The following is a 7,547-nucleotide window of genomic DNA, read 5'->3' on the forward strand; positions in this document are numbered from 1 at the left end:
TAACGCATAAAATTAAGCAAGCTTGGTTAAAAATGACACTACAGGCCTAAGAAGCAAAGGCACTATGATTGTAGAAACAAGTGGTGTTGCTGGATACATTGCATAGAAAAATAAGTGGCACACCAAACTTAGTGTGACACTTTCTCTTAGAATTGATGCAATTACCCAAAAAGATTGAAAACAGATTGTTGCAGGGCAACACCAAACTTAGAATGTGATCATATGCCAATTTTATTTGAAAAGAAGCTAAATAAAAGAAACTGTTGTATTAATAACAAAATCACCAAGAGTCAGAGCTGTCACGAACAGGGGCTTCTTGGTGAGGCATTAACACAAATAGTTACAGAGCATAGAAAATAAAGAACAAAAGCAATTACATGAACAAACCAAAACAAAGGAAAATGTCTAATCTAGGTAATCAACCAACCGGTAGTTTATTAATCACAATTAATCCCCGGCAACGGCGCCATAAACTTGATGCACGGAAACTTGTCTCTCAACAAATTTCCCTCGGCAAGTATACCGAATTGTCGTCAAGTAAAAACTCACAATAGAGTGAGGTCGAATCCCACAGAGATTAACGGATTAAGCAATCAATAGTTAATTAATTATCCTAGTTAGACGAATCATATTGGAGTGATAAGCAGCGGGAATTGTAAATTGACAGTAAAGAAAACAAAAGCAATAAAGTGCAGTAAAGAAGAATGACAGGAATGTAAAATACAAGAAAGTAAATAACTAAAAGTAAAAAGAAAAGAAAGCATTGGGATAGAAAGATATTGCAATCTCCGGATCAATTGCTTTCAACTCTTCCTCAATCAATGCATTCATTGATCTCCTTGGCAATCTTAAGTGATTGGATCCCAATTCCTTGGCAATCCAATCTCTCTAAGCTTGAACAATTTCCTAATTCCTTGATTTAATTGCTCATGGGAAGAGATGAAGTTTGGTCACTGATTATACCACACACATTCATAGATCAAAGTATTCGTAGGATTAAATGTCACAATATCCATCCAACCCCCAACCTAATCCAATGTGAGAGAGCATTTCTAGCATGATCTCCTCATTGCTCTTCCAAGGTACAAAGGAAATCCAAGTATGAGCAATTTCTCTTCCGAGACAATTACCCAATTGGATGAAGATTGAAAGCTCTCTAGTAAAATCAAGAGAAAAAAAAAGAAGAAGAAGAATAAGAACTACAATTGATCCATTGAATTACAATAGAGCTCTCTAACCCAATGAAAAGAGTTAGTTGTTCATTGCTCTACCAAAATAGAAAAGAAAGAAAGTGCAGAAAAATAAAGATGAAGATTAAAACTGAAATTGAAACTTCAAAGTTCATAAATGGAAAGTACAAACTAGAATTTAACTATTACTAAGAAAAGGAAAAGAAGAGAAAAGGAAGAAGAGTGTAGGAGGGGAGGGGTCCGAAGACCCACTCCCCTTGGAGTATGCCAATTCACAGAAGTTCGAATTGGTCTTCACTCTCTCCCCCTTCCTTCAATTTCCCCATTTCTAGAATGAATTCAATGTAGAAACTAAGGCCTTTTTATAGGCTCTCCTAAATTACAAAATGAAATGAAATTAAAAGCAAATAACAATAAAATGAAAATTAACTATTCTAGATGCTTCTTGTGGCCTTGATTGGTTGACAATTGTGGGCTTGCTTGCTTGAGCTTTGAAGTGGACTTGAGAGAGAAATGAATCAAATTGTGGTCAAGGGTGACTTGGCGTTATCGCTGCCGTTAGCCACACTAACGCTACTAGTGTGGCGTTAGTGCTAAAGTTAGTGGGGCTAACGTCACACTTGCTACCTAGTTGGTGTTTTTGGGGCTTAAAAGATGCATCTTGTTTGTACTCCAATTTCATGCCCACTATAGACTATTATATATCTTTGGAAAGCTCTGAATGTCAGCTTTCTAACACAACTAAAATCACCTCGATTGGAACTATGTAACTCAAGTTATGCTCCTTTGAAAGGGATAGGGTCGCTGCCGTAGTCGCTGGCGTTATTGGCAAAAGTGAGTGCCAATAACGTCAGCGTTCAGGGGATTAATATTGCCAGGTTCTAGAGCTCAAACTTAATATCCACCCCAAATTATTATATATTGTTGGAAAGCCCTAGATGTCTACTTTCCAACGCTTTTGGAAGCGCATCATTTGGAGCTCTACAGCTCGAGTTACACTTCTTGGAAGGTGAAGAGGTCAGCTGGCCTTACTACAGGTTGATACCATGTTCATCTTTGCACTTTCGGGGAAGGTTTTCTCCCTCAAATTTAGTATCCACTATGTAGTGCTATATATTCTTGGAAATCTCTGGAATCCTACTTTCCAATGCCACTGGAATCACCTCATTTGGAGCTTTGTGGCTCAAGTTATCATTGTTTGAAGAAGGCATGGTCAGGCTGCCAGGTGAGATTTTGCCCACGTTAGTGTCCATGTTAGTGGCACTAACGTGGCCTTCTTTGCTTCGCAAACGTTAGTGGTGTTCACTTTTTCCACTAACATTCACAGCTGCCTCCTTTGTTCCACGTTAATACCATTAACTTTCTCACTAACGTTGGGGCTTCTCTTCTCTTCCACGTTAGTGCCCATGTTAGTGGAGCTAACGGGGTCGCTAACGTGGGTCTTCTTGCCCTTTGCTAACGTTAGTGGCGTTAACATTCTCACTAACTTTCCAAGCTTTCCTTCCTTCCACTTTAATGGCCATGTTAGTGGCACTAACGTAGCCACTAACATGGCTCTTCTCTACTTCTTTTGGTCTAAATCAAGCAAACAAAGTGTATCAAATTAACATACAAGACAAACTTCATTATACTAAGTGTTCTAATAATGCCCAAAATCAAAACTTCACTTAGTGTGATCTATTTCATCATATTTACCCTGTATATTAGCTAAAATTCACCTATGCTTGAGGTTTTGTTTCATGCAGAGATTTTTAATGCTATTACTCATATATTGGCAAAATTTGTATGAAAACTAAACAAAAATCTACTGAAATAACTACTAAAATAGGCAATGATGCACGCGCATCACAACACCAAACTTAAATCTTGCTTGTCCCCAAGCAAGGAATGAATTATTTACAAAGGATTCTTTTTATTGGAGTGTGCTGAAGAATTTCTTATGATGCCTTGGTGAGTGAAGTGATTAAGTGATAATGGAGGCCAACTCCAATTATAAGCTTATGCAAGGGTTCCAGTGTTCATTAGTCCTTACATCTTGGAAGTCTTAGATCTTAGGAGTGTCATTCGGATGGTATTATGGAGTCCTCTTTATAGATTATTACCTAGAAGCAGTATTTATTTGTCTTGGCCTCGACTCTAGGTGTCATGTCTCAAAGCGACCCTTTAGGATAAGTTTTCAATCAATAATCCCAACCCAGTTGGGTTAAGGTATTAGGTGATGAAGCACCCCTTAGGATTTACTTGCTCAGGCCTCTTTCTTTGACACAAATTCACCACAAGCATGTAACTAGGACAATAACTCTTTGAGTTTTTGTATCTTTCTTTTTCATCCTAATAATTGATGCCCAGAGCCTTGGGTTTTTTCCTTGTTTTTCTTTTTCTTTTGTTTTCTTTTGTTTACTGCTTCTTTGTTCAATAGATTTTTGAGAATTTCCATAACACTTCTCCAAATTTCACTTTCTGTCTCTGAGCTCCCATGCAAGTTTTCACAAACATGTAACCTCAATACACAATCATACAATCAATCCATTTCTCTTAATCTTTAGCTTGCCTCAAAGTTGATAAAATTCTTCAACACTTTCCTTTCAAAAGAATGAGTTCTTCGATGCATTTTTATGTATAATGGGTGCAAGCAGATTAAAGATGAAGGTGAAATGAGAAGCAGTGAACCATGCTTATTACTAAAAGTGACTTAACAGAACAGTGGTAGACCACAGAGTTCAAAACAAGAGACTTTCATGATTGCCATAAAGTCTACTGGGAGTAAATGAGAAGGAAAGGAACTTTACAACCTTTGTAGCTCATCTTCGCCCTTGTTGTCCCTTCCTGCAGACTTCCTCCCTCCAATCACCATCTTAGAATAAGTGCTTTGCCGGCAAGCAACAAGTAGGAGCAGTGGTGTTGAGATTGTGATTCAACCATGAATGTCAAAAAAGAGAAACAAGCTATGAGTAACGCATAAAATTAAGCAAGCTTGGTTAAAAATGACACTACAGGCCTAAGAAGCAAAGGCACTATGATTGTACAAACAAGTGGTGTTGCTGGATACATTGCATAGAAAAATAAGTGGCACACCAAACTTAGTGTGACACTTTCTCTTAGAATTGATGCAATCACCCAGAAAGATTGAAAACAGATTGTTGCAGGGCAACACCAAACATAGAATGTGATCATATGCCAATTTTATTTGAAAAGAAGTTAAATAAAAGAAACTGATGTATTAATAACAAAATCACCAAGAGTCAGAGCTGTCATGAACAGGGGCTTCTTGGTGAGGCATTAACACAAACAGTTACAGAACATAGAAAATAAAGAACAAAAGCAATTACATGAACAAACCAAAATAAAGGAAAATGTCTAATCTAGGTAATCAACCAACCGGTAGTTTGTTAATCACAATTAATCCCCAGCAACGGCACCATAAACTTAATGCACGGAAACTTGTCTCTCAACAAATTTTCCTCGGCAAGTATACCGAATTGTCATCAAGTAAAAACTCACAATAGAGTGAGGTCGAATCCCACAGAGATTAACGGATTAAGCAATCAATAGTTGAATAATTATCCTAGTTAGACGAATCATATTGGAGTGATAAGCAGCAGGAATTGTAAATTGACAGAAAAGAAAACAAAAGCAATAAAGTGCAGGAAAGAAGAATGACAGGAATGTAAAATACAAGAAAGTAAATAACTAAAAGTAAAAAGAAAAGAAAGCATTAAGATAGAAAGATATTGCAATCTCCGGATCAATTGCTTTCATCTCTTCCTCAATCAATGCATTCATTGATCTCCTTGGCAATCTTAAGTGATTGGATCCCAATTCCTTGGCAATCCAATCTCTCTAAGCTTGAACAATTTCCTAATTCCTTGATTTAATTGCTCATGGGAAGAGATGAAGTTTGGTCACTAATTATACCACACACATTCATAGATCAAAGTATTGGTAGGATTAAATGTCCCAATATCCATCCAACCCCCAACCTAATCCAATGTGAGAGAGCATTTCTATCATGATCTCCTCATTCCTCTTCCAAGGTTCAGAGGAAATCCAAGTATGAGCAATTTCTCCTCTGAGACAATTACCCAATTGGATGAAGATCAAAAGCTCTCTAGAAAAATCAAGAGAAAAGAAAGAAGAAGAAGAATAAGAACTACAATTGATCCATTGAATCACAATAGAGCTCTCTAACCCAATGAAAAGAGTTGGTTGTTCATTGCTCTACCAAAATAGAAAAGAAAGAAAGTGCAGAAAAATAAAGATGAGGATTAAAACTGAAATTGAAACTTTAAAGTTCATAAATGGAAAGTACAAACTAGAATTTAACTACTACTAAGAAAAGGAAAAGAAGAGAAAAGGAAGAAGAGTGTAGGAGGGGAGGGGTCCGAAGACCCACTCCCCTTGGAGTGTGCCAATTCACAGAAGTTCGAATTGGTCTTCACTCTCTCCCCCTTCCTTCAATTTCCCCCTTTCCAGAATGAATTCAATGTAGAAACTAAGGCCTTTTTATAGGCTCTCCTAAATTACAAAATGAAATAAAATTAAAAGCAAATTACAATGAAATGAAAATTAACTATTCTAGATGCTTCTTGTGGCCTTGATTGGTTGATAATTGTGGGCTTGCTTGCTTGAGCTTTGAAGTGGACTTGAGAGAGAAGTGAATCAAATTTAGGTCCAGGGTGACTTGGTGTAATTTCTGCCGTTAGCCACACTAACGCTACAAGTGTGGCGTTAGTGCTAAAGTTAGTGTGGCTAACGTCACACTTGCTATACAGTTAGTGTTTTTGGGGCTTAAAAGACGCCTCTTGTTTGTACTCCAATTTCATGCCCACTATAAACTATTATATATCGTTAGAAAGATCTGAATGTCATCTTTCTAACGCAACTGAAATCATTTCTATTGGACCTTTGTAACTCAAGTTATGATCCTTTGAAGGGGACAGGATCGCTGGCGTAGTCACTGGCGTTATTGGCAAAAGTGAGTGCCAATAACGTCAGCGTTCAGGTAATAAAATTTCCATGTTGTGGAGTTCAAACTTAGTGTCCACCCCATACTATTATATATTGTTGGAAAGCCCTGGATGTCTACTTTCCAACCCCTTTGGAAGCGTGTCATTTGAAGCTCTACAGCTCGAGTTACACGTCTTGGAAGGAGAAGAGGTCAGCTGGCCTTACTATAGGTTGATACCATGTTCATCTTTGCACTTTCGGGGCAGCTTTTCTCCCTCAACTTTAGTGTCCACCATGTAGTGCCATATATACGTAAAAAGCTCTGGAATCCTACTTTCCAATGCCATTGGAATCACCTCATTTGGAGCTTTGTGGCTCAAGTTATTCTTGTTTAAAGAAGGTTTGGTCAGGCTGCCGGGTGAGATTTTGCCCACGTTAGTGTCCACATTAGTGGCACTAACGTGGCCTTCTTTACTTTGCAAACATTAGTGGCGTTCACTTTTTCCACTAACTTTCACAGCTACCTCCTTTGTTCCACGTTAATACCATTAACTTTCTCACTAATGTTGGGTCTTCTCTTCTCTTCCACGTTAGTGGAGCTAACGGGGTCGCTAACGTGGGTCTTCTTGCCCTTCGCTAACGTTAGTGGCGTTAACGTTCTCACTAACTTTCCAAGCTTTCCTTTCTTCCACTTTAATGGCCATGTTAGTGGCAATAATGTAGCCACTAACGTGGCTCTTCTCTGCTTCTTTTGGTCTGAAATCAAGCTAACAAAGTGTATCAAATTAACATACAAGACAAACTTCATTATACTAAGTGTGCTAATAATTCCCAAAATCAAAACTTCACTTAGTGTGATCTATTTCATCATATTTACCCTGTATATTAGCTAAAATTTACCTATGCTTGAGGTTTTGTTTCATGCAGAGATTTTTCATGCTATTATTAATATATTGGCAAAATTTGTATGAAAACTAAACAAAAATCTACTGAAATAACTACTAAAAATAGGCAATGATGCACGCGCATCAGTGGCTTCTGTGACAGTTGCCAGAGAGCTGGTAATTTGCCTCACGGTTATGCCATGCCTCAGCAAGGGATCTTAGAGATTGAGTTGTTTGATGTATGGGATATTGACTTCATGGGGCCTTTCCCACCATCATATTCAAACACTTATATCCTGGTGGCAGTAGACTATGTATCTAAATGGGTAGAGGCAATTGCAACACCCACTAATGATACTAAGACAGTGATGAAGTTCCTCCAGAAGCATATCTTCAGTAGGTTCGGTGTCCCTAGGATACTGATCAGTTATGGAGGCACTCATTTCTGTAATAAACAGCTTGACTCTACTCTGATCCGATATGGAATTAATCACAATGTGGCAACTCCATATCATCCACAGACAAA

This window comes from Arachis hypogaea, chromosome 13 (assembly GCF_003086295.3).
Source record: "Arachis hypogaea cultivar Tifrunner chromosome 13, arahy.Tifrunner.gnm2.J5K5, whole genome shotgun sequence".
Taxonomy (NCBI): domain Eukaryota; kingdom Viridiplantae; phylum Streptophyta; class Magnoliopsida; order Fabales; family Fabaceae; genus Arachis; species Arachis hypogaea.